At 33.5% G+C, this 17,035-nt stretch overlaps 1 long non-coding RNA gene and 1 pseudogene across 2 annotated transcripts; one reads left to right on the forward strand and one right to left on the reverse strand.

Annotated features, from left to right (window-relative positions):
* Positions 1-1,376: 1,376 nt before the first annotated feature.
* LOC104715463 (senescence-specific cysteine protease SAG12-like) lies at positions 1,377-3,222 on the reverse strand (annotated as a pseudogene).
* A 776-nt stretch (positions 3,223-3,998) lies between these two features.
* LOC147938785 (uncharacterized) lies at positions 3,999-5,536 on the forward strand. Of its 2 annotated transcripts, XR_015565057.1 has the most exons (3): positions 3,999-4,324; positions 5,060-5,125; positions 5,232-5,536. It is a non-coding gene; the product is annotated as an uncharacterized LOC147938785 (long non-coding RNA). The 2 variants fall into 2 exon arrangements; XR_015565058.1 differs by lacking the exon at positions 5,060-5,125 and having other exon boundaries at positions 4,024-4,324.
* Positions 5,537-17,035: the final 11,499 nt, after the last annotated feature.

The raw sequence follows: 17,035 nt of genomic DNA on the forward strand, positions 1-17,035 counted from the left end.
AAACTACTACCGATACCCGTATTGAACCCGTTTTTTGGTTTGTATCTGTTCCGAAAAAAGGTAGCCGCAGCTTTAGGATCGAGTGAAGGGTATAATAATTATATTATCCATGAATAATGATCGAGTATCGGATATTAATTTAATTTTTGAGCGTCTCATTACCCGTCTCATTACCCGTTTTATTACCCGACTCATTAATACACGTTAATATTTTGTAGAATAATGTTACCAGCGTGAAGAAATATTTATGTAAATTTGGATTTGTTTGTTACAAAATAATAGTAGAAAATTTATTAATTCTACACATTTTATAAAATCATATATTTAATTTACTTAAGGTCATACTCTGATTTCGACCCGTAGTTGGTACTACTATTTTGGTTTGGTGCAATATCAAATTCGTTAATTATACATTCGGTAAAGCCAAAAAAATCCAACAAAACATGTATTGACCCGTGATTTGGTATTACAAATTGATGTGATCGTGTTTAGAGATCTTAATATACCAAATTTACAAATTGAAGTTATTGGTATAACATGTTGTATATTAATTTTATAGATGAAAATTACAATTAAGTTATGTATATTATCAATATTATACACTTAGTATTGTTTATATAGTGAATATTGTGTATAAACAATTAAGTTTTAGTCAATCAAATAGTTTGTTATTTTCCTAAGATTTATGAAACAATAAATAGAGTTTTCTTATTTTGTAAACAAATCTAAACTTTTCTTTTGTTAGTTATTAGAATAATTAAAATATAATAGTATTTTCGTAATATGTCACATCAGAACTGGTTAAATTTTTAACAACATAGCTTAAATAAGTATATAGATATATTTTAAAAATATAAACAATGTTGTATCCTAATTTTAATATATATTTGTTATTATTAAATAATTTAGATATGTAAATATTTAATCTTAGTTTTATAAATAAATTTAAGTTTTATAATTTTCTAAATAGTTTGTTATTGTTTCCTAAGCTTTCTAAAACAATAAATAGAATTTGTTTAATTATTTTATTACATAATTTTGAAATAATTTTATTAAATAATTTTGAAAATATTTTATTAATGATTTTTTGTAATCTAATAAATTAATAATTACTATTTTTTTGGATAATCATTTTCAGGTTACAACAAATTAATATTAAGATTCTATTATTATATTTTGTATTAAAATACTGTGGCATTTTGTGTAATATTTTATATGGAGTAGGGTTATTTGTTTAAAGGGTTGTTTAAATAGGTATATAGATTGCAAAACATATAATGCGGCTGCAGAAGGCCAATTACTTGATAAGGGTATTATTTGTCAGCACTCTGAATAAAACCCATCTGCATATACTCAAAACCAATTATAAAAATATTTCAAGCAAGTGGATAGGAAGCAAATTCGGCCAAACCACAGGCTCCTTTAGGTGCATCAACGTCTCTCTTGATTCTCATGTAACCATTTTCTCCCATTGTTCTCCCCATGAGTTCTTCAGCAACCAATATTTAATCCCTTCTTCACTTATCCCGTAACCAACAATGGTAACTGCATGATTCTGGTGCGTCCCGCAGTACTCGCCGTCGAATATCCCGCCAGAATATTGCACAAACGCAGCTCCTGATCCATCTATCCCGATGGAAACAGGCTGTTGAGACACCGCTTTAAGCAATGCTTCTGTGGAGAAAAGATCCTACATCTGATAGATGTGAAGGGACTTGAGTAATATATAAAGGGTTATGGTCTCTCCACTCATTGCCAATTGATTTTGAGTTGGAAGTCTATAGTAAAGCCCAAATCTAACATGGTATCAGAGCTTACATACGCTGGCCCGTTAATTAATCCGTCCCGGATAGAGGCCCGATGACCCCATTAATTGATGGCCCAAATGAAGGCCCAATTCCATCGAGATAGCTGAAAAAAAATAGAGCATTATCTCGAGGGGACGTGATGGATTCTGTCGAGATTAACGGCTAGAATAGCCATTATCTCGAGGGGACGTGTGGAGAAAAGATCCCACGTCTAATAGATGTGAAGGGACTTGAGTAATATATAAAGGGTTAGGGCCTGATCTCCACTCATTACCAATTGGTTTTGAGTTGGAAGCCCATAGTAAAACCCAAATCTAACAGCTTCCTCATCATTTTGAGGAACCGCCTCGTAATCGCTGATGGTTGCAGCAACGGAATGAGTTGAGTCACAGGTTTATTCTGATGCATGGTAAGGATAACTATCCTCTGTGGTGATTCCTTGGTTGTTTATTATGTAGTTGAAAGCCTTATCCATAAACCCTCCGCCATATCCGTTGTTCTCTGTGTTGCAATCCAACAGTTGTTGCTCAGACAAGGATACGAGCTCTCCTTTCGCAATCTTCGTAATGCCTTCCACCGCGGCCACTGCCGAAAAAGCCCAACAACATCCTGCTCCAGTTCAATAAAAAAAGAAAAGGTTAATATATTATTAGTGTAGTAGTTGTAAATTTCATATAAATTTTAAATCATATTTTTGATAAACACTCATGAAAATATGTAGATAAATTTGTTCAGTTATTGATGCATGTGTTTTAAGATAATATGAACTATTTTTTATTTGTTTAAGGATAATATGAACTTTTCGTATGTATATACTTAAAAGTATAATGCAGTTTTGATCCGTAATCTTGCTATTTTACAGGAAGTGACACTAGTTGTTTAAACCGCATACCACATTGTCCTTGGTTCTTAACCGGTGTAACGGCCCCTTCCTGTCTCCATTCCATGCTCTCACCGGTTTCACTGACATTTTCATGTCTAAATGACACCGTTCTGTAAGAATCCAGTGATGAAGTACCTTCCGGCACCACCAGCCCCATGTACCTCGCCTGGAATTCCTCGTCGGTGAGATCAGAGAACTTGTTGACATCCAATTTGTAGGTCTTGTTCGTATTCCTGTTGAAGCTCTCGACGAACTTTAAGTTCTTCTTAAAGATCTTAGATCTCAAACCTACTCGTTTTCTCAGCATCGTGCGGGTAAACGCGATGGAATCGAGACATCCATTGCTCATGTTTCTCTACGGCAGAAACTTCAAAGAGCGCCCCCCCCCCCCCCCCCCCCCTAAATAAACTACATGATCACATGCATTAACACATTTTAATGGGGTTGTGAAAATAACTTATGTTTTATAAATAATGGTATCTCATGAAACAACTTAGTTTTGCATATTTGGAAGTAATTCAAAGTTTCCATAATGTTTGGAGAAAAGATTAGTAAGGATTACTACTCATCAATAATTCAAGATAGTTCTCTCTTTCCTTGTTGATAAAAGACAACCTTTGTTAGCCACAGGCATGAAGAAGCACGTATATATGGAAATCTAATTAATTGTTTTGTTTATATCCAAAGAGATTAGTGGTCGGTTTCCAAATTAGAAACCAGTTGGTAATGCACAGTTGCACACGATCCAAAGAACCAAAGAACCGGAGGTTAAAATTAAAGATTAGTGGCCGGTCTCCACTTTTAAACAAAATAATCTAGTCTTTGGACATTTCAAACATTTGTTGTTTAATTCTTCTTGTAGGGCCTAGACTATTCCAAGCAAAAACCCAAAGTTATACGGTCGTTGCCGTGTGGAAAGGTACTGAGTTTAGCAAGAGAACCATATTATTATTTAGGTCCCCCAAAAAATGTATTTTATTAAGAAGAAAACAAAAATATTACTGATCTCCATATATAATTTGTGTACCGATCGTGTCGACTTTTTTTAAGCTTAAATATATCTTATTATATTAATTAAAAAGTATAAATATGAAACTAATCTTAAAATATGTAAAAATATTATATTCAATTGCCAATGAAAAAAATTAATTAAAACTAACTAATTAATTAAATAAATATTATTAAGGGCAATTGACAAAAATAGCACACATTTAAGTTTTTGTTCCAAAATTAGTACACTTTATTAAATGTTCTAAAACTAGCACAAATTTATATATTATTAATTTTTGGAAGAATCTAAATTATTTATAAAACTAAAGGTTATGTCGTCTCTTCTCTGCTTCCACCGACACGATTCATCTTCTCAACCCAAACAAGCTCCGCCTGCGATTCCCATCACTGGAGATAAAAAGCGACACAAAAGCTACAAAATCTTCGAGTTCTTCTCCAGCAGTATGGTTATCCTCTCTTTGTTGATTCGATCAGATTTACACTGAAAGAGCTTTTCTCTGTCTTCTGGTTATTGTATCCGTCGTTGAAACACGATTTCTCCTATTACTAACATAATCGAAGATTGTTTCTGAAGCTGCGGAAGTGTTTTTCGCCATGAGGAATTTTGGGGTTACTGAAACTGGTACTAACAAATCCATACATATTTTAAAATTTGACTCTCGTAATGCATTGAAGTGATTATTAAGTCGTTAGAAGGATTCAACATATATAGCTCATGATTTTGTTTCTCTTAGGATTTTAGAAGCAGATTGAATGAGGTCGATGTTGATATCAGAAGAGAGGTTCTTGAGATTAGCAATAAACCTCTTAAAGAAGGGTTTGTTGATGATGTTTAATTTTAGCTTTGCATTCATCATATTTGCTAGTCTTTGTTGAGGTATCTAAATTGTTCTAAATAGAATTTGGAATCTGGAGAGAATGAAAGGCTGAAGATGCTTTGTATTGAATCGCTTAACAATTTTGTTGATCAGGTTGTTTCATTTTGGCTTAGATTCGTACTTTTGAAGTGTTTCTTTTGTGAGTTAAACAAAAACATCTTATATGTTTCTATGGTTGGAGATATATACAGCTTGAGCATCGTACTAAGTGCCAAAGCTTGAAAGAACTGAAGAGAGTGATTGGCTTAATTAATAATTTCTTATTAAGAGAGTGATTGATAAGTACTCAGTTTTCTTATTACTTATAGTCGTATACCATGTTTTCATCTTTATTGCTTATTGCTTGTGTGTTGTTTATTGTTGTTTCTTGTATATTGATGTTTTTCTTAGTCACATTTAAAAATTCAGGAAGCACTATTGAGAATTCAAAAAGACTTTCCTGAAACATATTCTCTGATAAAATTCACCTTTTATCGCAGGAAACAGAGCTTGGAGATTTTTTCAAGCTATGTGATCCAGTTTTACTTTATTTGTTATTTAGACATGTATGGAACTTGTGAAATTTTTATAGATTGTTTTGGTACTTGTATGCATCATAATAGTGTCACATATTTCTGTTAGCACTTTGTTTTACTTGTGATTGAACTTCAGGAAACATTATATGAAATTAAGGAAGGATTGTATGAAATTGGGGAAGGATTGTATGAAATTCAGGAAGGACGGTGTGAAATTCGGGAAGACCTTCATAAAAAATTAGAATTTCTTAACATCAGAATGTTCACACAAATAAAATCAGTATTCTTCACTAAATGGAGTAGTTTGCAATATATTGAGGCAAAACATGAATAAAAAGATAGGTCAAAACTCATTTCTTTAAATTTAAGAAAGATTTCATATTGTTTAGAACGATGTCCTTGAGTTTAAGAAGATCTTCCTAAATGTCTGAAAACAGCTAACTTTGGATTTCCAGTTTAGTCCACAGAACTAAAAGAGAGAAGAAGAACAATAAACATAGCATCATCTTCTATTTGATTGGCTTAACTAATAATTTCTTCTCTTTAGCAAGAGGAGGAATCAAAGGAAGAGTTAAAAAGTTGAAAAAAACTAAAGAAGTTGAGCTTTAAAAGTCTTAATCAAATCAATAATTCTAATCTCCATCTCCTTATGAAGCCTCATTGTCTCATTCGCAAACTGCACCTTCTTCTTCTCCATTACCATAACTTTCTCATCAACACTCTAATATCTGCTACCATGGCTCTTGCTCCTTTCCCCTGCCTCTCACCACCATCTCCATAGTTGTTTCTTTTCCTCTTCAAGATCTCTCTCTTTGTCTTCATGACAAGAAACATCAGAATGTGCACAATAATAAAATAATTATCCCTCAGTAATGGAGTAATCTACTAATATTTGACACATTGATTCAAAATACATAAAATAATATATTTAGAAACACATATATTTAAATTTATGAAAGGTTCAATAATATTTAGGAATCACTTCTTGAAATTCAGGATGGTCTTCATAAAAATAATAGTTAAAAAATATTACATATCTAAAGTGTTCTTGCTTAAATTCAGGATGGTTTTGGGTGCTCCACCATGGAACATCTTGTTCATCATCAACTCTACGTTTCTTCTTTGGAACAACATACTCAACTTTCTTACACCATTTCTTTCTTCTTTGCTGAAATCAATATGTAAACAAAAAATCCACATTACAATGAAACACATCAAAGATATCACACACTTCTCCAACACAAGATACAAGATAATTATATTTTGTAAAGAAACATTTCAAAGACATCACAGACAAACACTAAAATACTTCATAAAATCCATTCATGAAGGTCTTCCTAATATTTATGAACCCCTTCCTAAATTTTCAACAATGCTTCCTGAATTTTAGACAAGGCTTAATTCCAATCATTATTTGTGTGAGAAACTCTATGATGATTAACATATGAATGAAATTCCAAAGTAATAAGCAAACAGACCTCTAACAATAACACTAGCAGTTACCATTCTCATAAAACCATTCCAAATTTGTCTAGCTTAAATAGATGGGACAGTTCTAAGATTGAAACTTCTTCCAAAAAAACTCATACGAGTACAAGAAGAACACAAATTTGAGTTGAACTAAGTTAAGTCGTTGTTGTTCTCTAAAATATACAACAAAAACCTCAAATAGAAGAAATAAAGGAAAGAAACAAACCTCATCTCAATTCTCAAGAACTTCAACTTCACAATCTTGAATCTTGTTGAATATCCTTTGGATCTTTACCATTCACAATAGACCCAACAGAAACACAAGTCCCCAAGATCTCTCTCACTAAACCACTCAATTCCTTATGAGTGGCCTTATGATCCTTGCGATCTCAATCACATCACCAAACATTATGCTTAATGTTCTCCACCTTCTCCAGCTCTTTTAACGTCGTCATGACCAGCGCTGCTGCCGACAAAACCATTGTGACTTTCACATGACGAATATGTACCCAATAGCATCGCTGCCGACGGTTCAACACCATTAGCCTCTATCTAATTCGACCTCAAAGCAAAATTTTGAGAGATTTTATTGAATCCACATTCATAAAAAGTAGATCTAACCAAAAATGCAGGGGAGAAGAACACAATCTCATGACGATTCGTTTCGGGTTAAAGGGGACAAGGAGGAGCTCGTGAGAACCAGCAATGAGAATTAGGTAATCTCCGGTGAGAACAAGAGAATTGGGGCTATCTCCGTTTTAGATATTTCGTGAGAGGTTAGATAAAAGAGACGACATGAAACAAAGAAATTATATCAATTATTTCTTATTTTTTAGATTTTTCTTAATTATTATGTTAATTAGTAAATGCTAGTTTTGGAAAATTGGAGAGGGTGTGCTAACTTTGGAAGAAAAACTTAAAAGTGTGCTATTCTAGGGTATTTCTCTATTATTAATTAAAAACAAAAATTGGGGACACATAAAATAAAATAAATTGTAGAAAAGTAAAAAAAAAAAGTCTATTAAAATCAAAACTAATTTGTCTTTAAAAAAATTAACAGCTAAAATTTTAAAAATCTAATCGAATAAAATCTATAAAACCACAATTCTATCAAAAAACTTTTCCAGCACAGGTTAAAATTTTTTATCAAAAATCTAATCAAATAAAATATATAAAATTTTGCTTACATTTTAAAAATTAATAAACTAAAAAATAAAAGATATAGATATAGTATCTTATCTATTTTAAAAAGTTATATTTTTCTTTTAGCCACCGTTTTTTAGGAAAATAAAACTAAGTTGAGATTTAAATATATTCAATGCTTGAAGGTGCTTATTACAGACAAAAAATGGAAGTCACGGAAAGAAAAACAATGAATGTTGTTTTCAAAGAAGTTTTTCAGAACCTTCACTAGCTATATTTAGTTGTTCTTTTACATGTTAGTTATATTTTTTTACTTACTTCACAACTATAACAAAAATTGCATTTAATTGACAAAGGTTTAAACAATTTTTTTTTTTATTTTTTTTTTACAACTTTAAACAATTTTATTCATTATGCAAATGTTTTATTGACAGGTTTTCAATAAACATTTATAAAATACAAAAATTTTAATATAAGCAAATTAAATTTTCAATCACAAACAATTATATATAACACTAGATAAAGACCCGCCCGATGTGCGGGTTTAAAGTTTGTTATTAAAATTAAATTTAATAAAAATATATTAAAATTTATTGTACATTATTTATTGAAAAAAATTTGCTATAATATACCTATTTATATCTATATACAAATCTTTTATGTATGTTACCATTGAAAGTATAATACCCGTGTCCCAAAGAAAAGTGGAAGAACCGATCAATTTATGTGAAATCATGAAATTGCACGGTTTGGTTTAAGTTCACCCGGTTTAGAGCCAGTTTTGGGAAACCCTAAGTGATGTATTTATAATTATATGGACGCCTTTTCTCTCTATTTGGTCGTGGCTGCTATTCAATACTAGTGTTGAGAGGAAGAACGAGATATAGAGAGAGGAGAGAGCCTATTGTGGTGTGAAGGAGATTAAAGGAGAAGGAGAAGGAGCAGAATCGTTAGAGTTTGGGAAGAAACAGTTTCGATATATCAAATCGTTGTCAAAGGTAACGAAATTTGGTAGTTTTATTCCCAAGCCTTTCATCGTCGTTCTCCTTTTTACAGAACTGGATTTGGATTTAAACTCGATGAGTTATATGCAGTTTCGTGAGACACGTTTTCTCAGACGCGAGTTGGAACCATCGGAGATTGTAACTGAGATCGTGGTCTCGTCTGGTTTCTGATCGGCACGAGATTTTGTGGGATGCTTCGTGACGTCTCGGACTAGCTTTTCACCGGAGGGATTTGATAGTTAACGGTTGGTTTTATTTTAGGGTTTCGTCTTTAAGATTGTTCTTTTCTGATATTTCTGTCCAGTTTGCTTCAAGGTTGTTTTTGGTTGTGTCACTTGTTGTATGACGTTTCTGGACTGTTTCAGACGCGAGGAGAATTTCTCCTGGTTGTATTTGTTATTAGAATCAGCTTGATAAGGTGAGTGCATGACCATGAGCTTATCTAAGCGATTGGGTTGTATAACTTGTTTTGTGTGAAGTTGTGTAGGTGTGATGAATGTATTATTGGATGTTCTGTTCAATGGCTGGTTTGTTATGTTTTATTTGTGGTTATACTCTTGATTTTCTTGTGTGTATAGCTCGTAGATGGGAGGATCGTCTCACTAGGTATTTCTGGTAATACTCACGCATCTCATTGTGTTTGTGGTGCATGTAATGTGTAGCGTGGAATCATGGCGATGAGGAGGAGGATGATCTAGGGTCTCGTTTGTGTGATGTTGGTTATATTATTTATGTTGGAACCTTGGTTAGAGTTATGTTAGGTTGCTGGATAGATTGGATAGGAATGTTATTGTATTGATGATGTATCGTTTCTGTAATATTGGTATGTTTCCGCTGTGCATATTGGTTGTTATTGGTTTAATGAGGAATTTTGGTTTGGGTGGTTTAATTAAGTAGTATGGGATGCTTAATTATATGTTGTATTTATTATTAAAAAAAAAACGGTTCAGGTCGTTTTATTTTGGTATCAGAGCCCTTACGGTTCTAGGATGGTTAAATGGATGGTTTAGAGCGTTTTAGGAATTTAATTGGTTGAATTATCTTCCTATTGTTTGATGCATGATGATGTGTGATGGAATTGATTATGAGTAGTTAGTCAATTTGTATGTGGTATGGAGTCCTAGTATCATCCTCTTCGAGCCTTCAATGAGATTCCACTGTAAGTTGTTTTATGTGTTGTTAGTTGTGTAGTGTTTTTAGCTTCTGTACGGGAGGTGCAGTTGGCTATTGACAAGTTGTTGGAAATTGGTGGATCACGCCGGTATCGGGAAATACCATTGGCGGTGATTTGTGAAAGTGGATGTGTTGGAAAGGGATTTCCAAGAAGTTAAGTTGGAGACTTACTTCGCCTAGAGTGGCTGGAGTGCCACTATTTAACAAGATGAGGTGGTGTTCGGAGTCCGAAATTTTCGTGAAGCGGGGGTGTTGAGAGAAGTTTCCCGAAATAGAATTTACTATAAGTGGAAAGTTTCCAAAAGAGGGAAGTTTTAAAAATGGAAAGTTTTATGGAAGTTAAAATTTGTCAATTTTTTAGCTGTGTGTGCCTTGGAGGGGCTTGTGTGGTCTTTGTGGCGGAATTTTGAGTTAGTGTGTGCCCGTGTGTGGCGGTCTTCTGAGACATTGTGTGGCCGATGTGCTTACTGGTGTTGTTGGAGGTCCAGCAGGTTCTGTGAGTGTGGTAACAGGTTTTGCTCAGACCGAGATGACCTTATTGCAGATTTAATAAGATGATTTGTTCTTATGAAATTTTGACGAGGGATGGGTTAAGGGATTATGTGATTCTAGGAGTGGGAAGTTTCTATAAATAGAAAGTTTCTAAATATGGAAAGTGTTTAGGGAGATGGAGCTTTGCTGTTTATGGAAAGTGTCGTTGCAAAGGAAAAATAAAAAGTTCCAGAAAAGGGAAGTTTCCATAAATAGAAAGTTCTATGAATAGATAGGACTTGACTATTTTTGGAAAGGGGATGTGGAATGCCTGGAGTGGCGGGAATGTTTAGAGGTTGACCTGAAGAGTGGTCACAGATGAGATGATCAGTTCTCATGGATTTTTGATTGGTGATGTCAGGGTGCTACGGAATGTGTGGGTTCTTAAAATGGGAAGTTTTATGAATAGTTAAAGCTTGCCTATTTACGGAAAGCGCGGTTGCAAATAAGTAGAAAGTTCTATGAACAGTTAGAACTTGTCTATTTATGGAAAGGGCGTGTGCAAACACCCAAATGGTTGAGATGTTTTGAGTTGGCCTGAAGAGTGGTCATGGTGGTGGTAATATTCTGGTGATTGGTAGAGCATTGCGATGTTTTACGCGAATCACATGAGGTAGTTCCGGTCGGGAGATGCTTATTGACGTTAGGACTTGTTTGCTCACGTGGAGATGGTTAGTTCTCCAGAGGAGATGATTAGTTCTCCTGGGGAGATGATTAGTTCTCCTGAGGGGATGATTAGTTCCCCTGGTGCACCGCGGGCTTGACGGGTTGCGACCCTGAGGGCGGCAGAGGAGATGATTAGTTCTCCTAGGGGATGATTAGTTCCCCGGAGGGGATGAGTAGTTCCCCTGGTACCGAGATCTCGAGGGTGACGATCCGAGAGTGAGACGGTATGGCTCGAGGACGACGGTCTGAGAGTGCAGGTGGTGCAGTTCGAAGGTTGCGACCTAAGAATGTATGAGTGAGAGAGCAAACAATGTCTAGAACGTGGTTATGAGCGTAGTGACTGGATGTAGACCTCGGAGGTCAAGATTGATCTCGTGTTTTGGGTTGTCCTGACTAGTGGGGTCAGGGTTATGCAGACCATTGGGTCATATGGATGTGCGGGCTGTCGCGACAGCTGCACGGAAAACCTTGACTGACGGTGTTCAGTCCGGTCGAGGAATGTGCGGGCTGTAGTGACGGTTGCACGGAGGTCCTTGGTGGAGGAACGGTGTTGTAAGATTCGAGGACGAATCTTTTGTTAGAGGGGGAGAATTGTAACACCCGTGTCCCAAAGAAAAGTGGAAGAACCGATCAATTTATGTGAAATCATGAAATTGCACGGTTTGGTTTAAGTTCACCCGGTTTAGAGCCAGTTTTGGGAAACCCTAAGTGATGTATTTATAATTATATGGACGCCTTTTCTCTCTATTTGGTCGTGGATGCTATTCAATACTTGTGTTGAGAGGAAGAACGAGATATAGAGAGAGGAGAGAGCCTATTGTGGTGTGAAGGAGATTAAAGGAGAAGGAGAAGGAGCAGAATCGTTAGAGTTTGGGAAGAAACAGTTTCGATATATCAAATCGTTGTCAAAGGTAACGAAATTTGGTAGTTTTATTCCCAAGCCTTTCATCGTCGTTCTCCTTTTTACAGAAGTGGATTTGGATTTAAACTCGATGAGTTATATGCAGTTTCGTGAGACACGTTTTCTCATACGCGAGTTGGAACCATCGGAGATTGTAACTGAGATCGTGGTCTCGTCTGGTTTTTGATCGGCACGAGATTTTGTGGGATGCTTCGTGACGTCTCGGACTAGCTTTTCACCGGAGGGATTTGATAATTAACGGTTGGTTTTATTTTAGGGTTTCGTCTTTAAGATTGTTCTTTTCTGATGTTTCTGTCCAGTTTGCTTCAAGGTTGTTTTTGGTTGTGTCACTTGTTGTATGACGTTTCTGGACTGTTTCAGACGCGAGGAGAATTTCTCCTGGTTGTATTTGTTGTTAGAATCAGCTTGATAAGGTGAGTGCATGACCATGAGCTTATCTAAGCGATTGGGTTGTATAACTTGTTTTGTGTGAAGTTTTGTAGGTGTGATGAATGTATTATTGGATGTTCTGTTCAATGGCTGGTTTGTTATGTTTTATTTGTGGTTGTACTCTTGATTTTCTTGTGTGTATAGCTCGTAGATGGGAGGATCGTCTCACTGGGTATTTCTGGTAATACTCACGCATCTCATTGTGTTTGTGGTGCATGTAATGTGTAGCGTGGAATCATGGCGATGAGGAGGAGGATGATCTAGGGTCTCGTTTGTGTGATGTTGGTTATATTATTTATGTTGGAACCTTGGTTAGAGTTATGTTAGGTTGCTGGATAGATTGGATAGGAATGTTATTGTATTGATGATGTATCGTTTCTGTAATATTGGTATGTTTCCGCTGTGCATATTGGTTGTTATTGGTTTAATGAGGAATTTTGGTTTGGGTGGTTTAATTAAGTAGTATGGGATGCTTAATTATATGTTGTATTTATTATTAAAAAAACGGTTCAGGTCGTTTTAGAAAGTGTATTTTTTACACCTAGGTATATCTATCTTAATATTTTTTAAGCACAGTTTTGTGTCATCCTCTCTTATATTTGTATCCAAACAAATCCCAACTAAATTATCTACAATCCTTACAACCAAAGACAATCACTTCCTTATTTTATAATATTAATTTCCTAAAATCTATCTACCTAATTTAAAGCAATATGTTATATTAAAATAGAATTTTCGTTTCACTTTTATTTAATCTTATATTTAGTTATTTGAATTACTATTTAATACATAAAGTGAATAAAATTTTAGGTTTTTTTCAGCATATGATGTGATTTGAATTTTTATAAACGGATATATATTTTAAAAATTGTTTTAGGATTTTTGTAACCAAACAAGTATTTTCAGATATATATTATTTTACATTTGAGTTATTTTCATATATAATGAATATTTACAATTAAAAGTTAAAATAACACACAATAAAATTATATTGTGCGAATGATTTGGATCAATATAAATATAAATTTAACTATCATTAATCTGGTGTTACACAGATAATTGATCATTTCATTATTTTGCTAACATTATTAATATTAGGATATTAGATATATTAAATTGAGTAATTTATGATAATGTAGAGAACAAATTATTTTGCGGTAAACTGTGGGTTAAATCCTATAATTAACAGTTAAATATAATTATATAATCTTACACTAAACAAAACAAAACTAACACATAAATATAACTTAAATTTTGATATATTTGTTATAAATATTTGACTGTTAATTTCTTCAGAATGCACAGAGTTATTAATTTATAAAACAAACAAAATAATAAAAAAATGGACATGTGATGTACCACAGGGTAAATCCTAGTTGTATGTTACAAATGGAGTATTATTTACCACCACCTAAAAAATGTCCATATTAACAAAGTAAGCCAACTATTATATGTCTTTTTCCTTTCATTTTTGCATAGTTTCTTTAATCACTAAAATTTTTAGCTCAAAAGAAAATTTGAATAAAAAATAAATTACATCAAAATAGTGCATGACCAACCATGGAGAGAACCTCAGTTCTACCCTCTTGCCTTATGGGGAGACATTGCGTCCAACCTCCTCCATCATGGAGAGAACCTTGGCTGCGCCTTCCTCCAATGGGGAGATAACCTTTCGTCCAACCTCCCCCACCTTCTTCCCTTGGGGAGATAAACCTTGCATCCAACCTCCTCCACCATAGAGAAAAACATTGGCTCTGCCCTCCTCCTGTGTGGAGAGAAAATGTTCAGGTCTTTTAGCTATCTTAAAGTGGCTTGCTCCAGCAACCAATAAAACTAAAGATCATTTTCCAACGTCACAAAATCTTTTGGTAGTAACTAATGTTAAATTTGCCAATGTATTTGTGGAAGTTGCTTTGACACACCATGATGTAGCCTCTGTCTCCGAGCTCAACAACGATTTATGTTTTTCCAATCTATCTATGTTTGTTGTAAGCTTGTGTTTGATTAGCTTATTTTATCCAACCATTAGATTGATGACATTTTCCTCTTTATCTTCTTTTGGGATTGAACGAATGGTAACAATTATGTTTGCACAAATAAAAAGGTATATGACCAACCAATCAAGGTTGAGAGATTAGAAGAAAATTAATTTGACATAATTAAAGAAATAATAGAAAATTATAAGCACAATAATATATGAATCTCAAATAATTCAAAGATAAAAATATAAATTAAATAAAACAGTCTAAAACTACTATAATAAATTTTAAAATACAGTATTAGAAAAAGAAGATGCATATATTAATCTTCCATTTTTTTGGGTCAACGTATTAATCTTACTTATTCCAAACTAAAAAAGGAGAAAGTAGGTGTATATTTTGGTTTAAAAAAATAAGGAAAATTTGTCTTCTCATTAAAAAAGTTTCACCAATAGAACAAAGTTGAAAGCAATATCATGGTAAATAAAAGCAAATAGAACAAAGTCGAAATTGTCTCTGAAAATCATATGTTGTTGAAAACTTCTTGGTAGACAATATTTTATAGAACATTATTGTCGTAGTGTTTTGTGTCTCCTTTTAAGAATCTGAAGTTCTGTAGTTGTAGTAACTCTGGAGAGGGCTACATATAGTTGTCTGTGAGAAAATACTGGACGTGGCAAATATAAACCAACCTTTTAAAAAGCTTTGACCTTGGCTCTTATTGATAGTCATTGCATAGCAAACTCGTATAGGAAATTGACGTCTTTTTAGTTGCACAACCACAAATTTCTCTATAAATAGCAAGCAAAATTCTTCATCAAACATCACATTTTACCTCTAACATAAAATTTTAAATTTAGTAATATCAAGTTTTATGTAACTAAAATATTTTTTTATTCTCTTTTATGTGACTTTTGTAGGTTTTTGAAACAAATAAGTAGAATCAAAATTTTGGAGCATATGTAAAAAGGCTAGATGAATAAGGTCTAAAGCACATGACACATTCTCACTTTTAGAAGACACACAAGGTCTTTCGTATCCTTTTCACCTTTCATTTCTACTTTTTGTTCATGTTTTGAAATTAGTAAATGTTGTTCAGAATTTTTATTTTGTGTATCAATATTGTATTTTGTTTCTTTTGATCTATTTTATAAATTTTAAATTTAAAAATTTAGTTCTAGATAATAATTCATAAAATCTATTAGATTTTTAGGTTATAGTTAATATATCTTAGTTATTACAAAATTGTATAATTTACAACATAATAATAAGATTTTATTATTATTATAATAATTTTATTATTTTAATAATCTACAACTTAATAAGATTTTGACACATGTCACGATCTTATGAATTAGTAACTTTTGAAACCATACTTTATATAATAAGATAATAACAAAATAAATTATTACAAATTTTCATCAAAAGAAAAGTTCATTCCGCGGTTTTCCACGGGTTAGTAATTAATAAGCAGGAATCTTGATTCAAATTCAGTTTCTAGGATTTAGAATAAAGGATAACCAAAAATTTGAATAAATTAAAGAAAAATATACAAGTTTTGTTAAGAACAATTACAAATCTTATCAATAATGTCACTTTTTGTTTTTGTCTTTTCCCACCTGCCACAACCTCTATTTTTTTTTTTTTTTTGCCAATACTGCCACAACCTCTATTTAGAATGACAAAATTACATATATATAACTTTAACAACAAAATAGATAAATGCTATTGTTTTTTATTTAACGTAAAGTTTGTCCATGATTTTTCTTTTTTCCCAATAAAATTCCGATTCTCTCTAAATCTCCATCTCTCTTATTTCAACTTTCAACATTTCATCTTCTTACATTTAATGTTGAACCAACATATTATGGGCTATTTCTTCATCCAAAACCATTTTTTGACCACAACCTCCATCTGATATGTATGCTTCACTATAGATGAGCAACGATGTTTCATTCGAGGATGTGTGCTGCACATCCGGCGGACTAGATCCACATTCTCTAGCCAGATTTTGTCTTTTGTTTTTCAATGGACCAGATCCAGTGCCAGTAGACCAAACTTGTCCACTTTTACTAAACTAATCTTGTCTAACCTCTAGATCTTCTGAAACCACAAATGATCGCTTAGATGATGAAACAAATAATGCACCTATGAAAGACGTCATTCACGATCTAGCCACAATTTTACACTCAAACTTGAACTCGAACTCGGGTTATGGTGTATCAATTTAGTAGGGACAAACCAACTTTGCTAATGATATTTCACTGATGTACATGCACAAAAAATATTTTAGTATTTCAGGGGGGTCAATTGACCCCCTGACTTCCTACATAAGTCCACTGGTGTTTACACTATGGATCACAGATAGACCATATTCGGTAGAAAGGATCTGGTCGACCATATTCAGTGTATGTAGTAATTTTTTTTCTAACTTGTTGTCCATCTTGCATATAGTGCAATAAGTCCATTTTCGTCCTTTAACTGTTTACTAACTTGTCCACTTTCCATTATTCGTTAGTTTCCTAACTTGTTGTCCATCCTACAAATCATCTAAGTATCCTACACCTAACCGTCAAGATACCACAAGTGATCACCTAGAGGCTGAGACAAGTGCTGAAGACCA

The sequence above is a fragment of the Camelina sativa genome, chromosome 9 (assembly GCF_030686135.1).
Source record: "Camelina sativa cultivar CO46 ecotype springtype chromosome 9, ASM3068613v1".
In the NCBI taxonomy this organism is placed as follows: domain Eukaryota; kingdom Viridiplantae; phylum Streptophyta; class Magnoliopsida; order Brassicales; family Brassicaceae; genus Camelina; species Camelina sativa.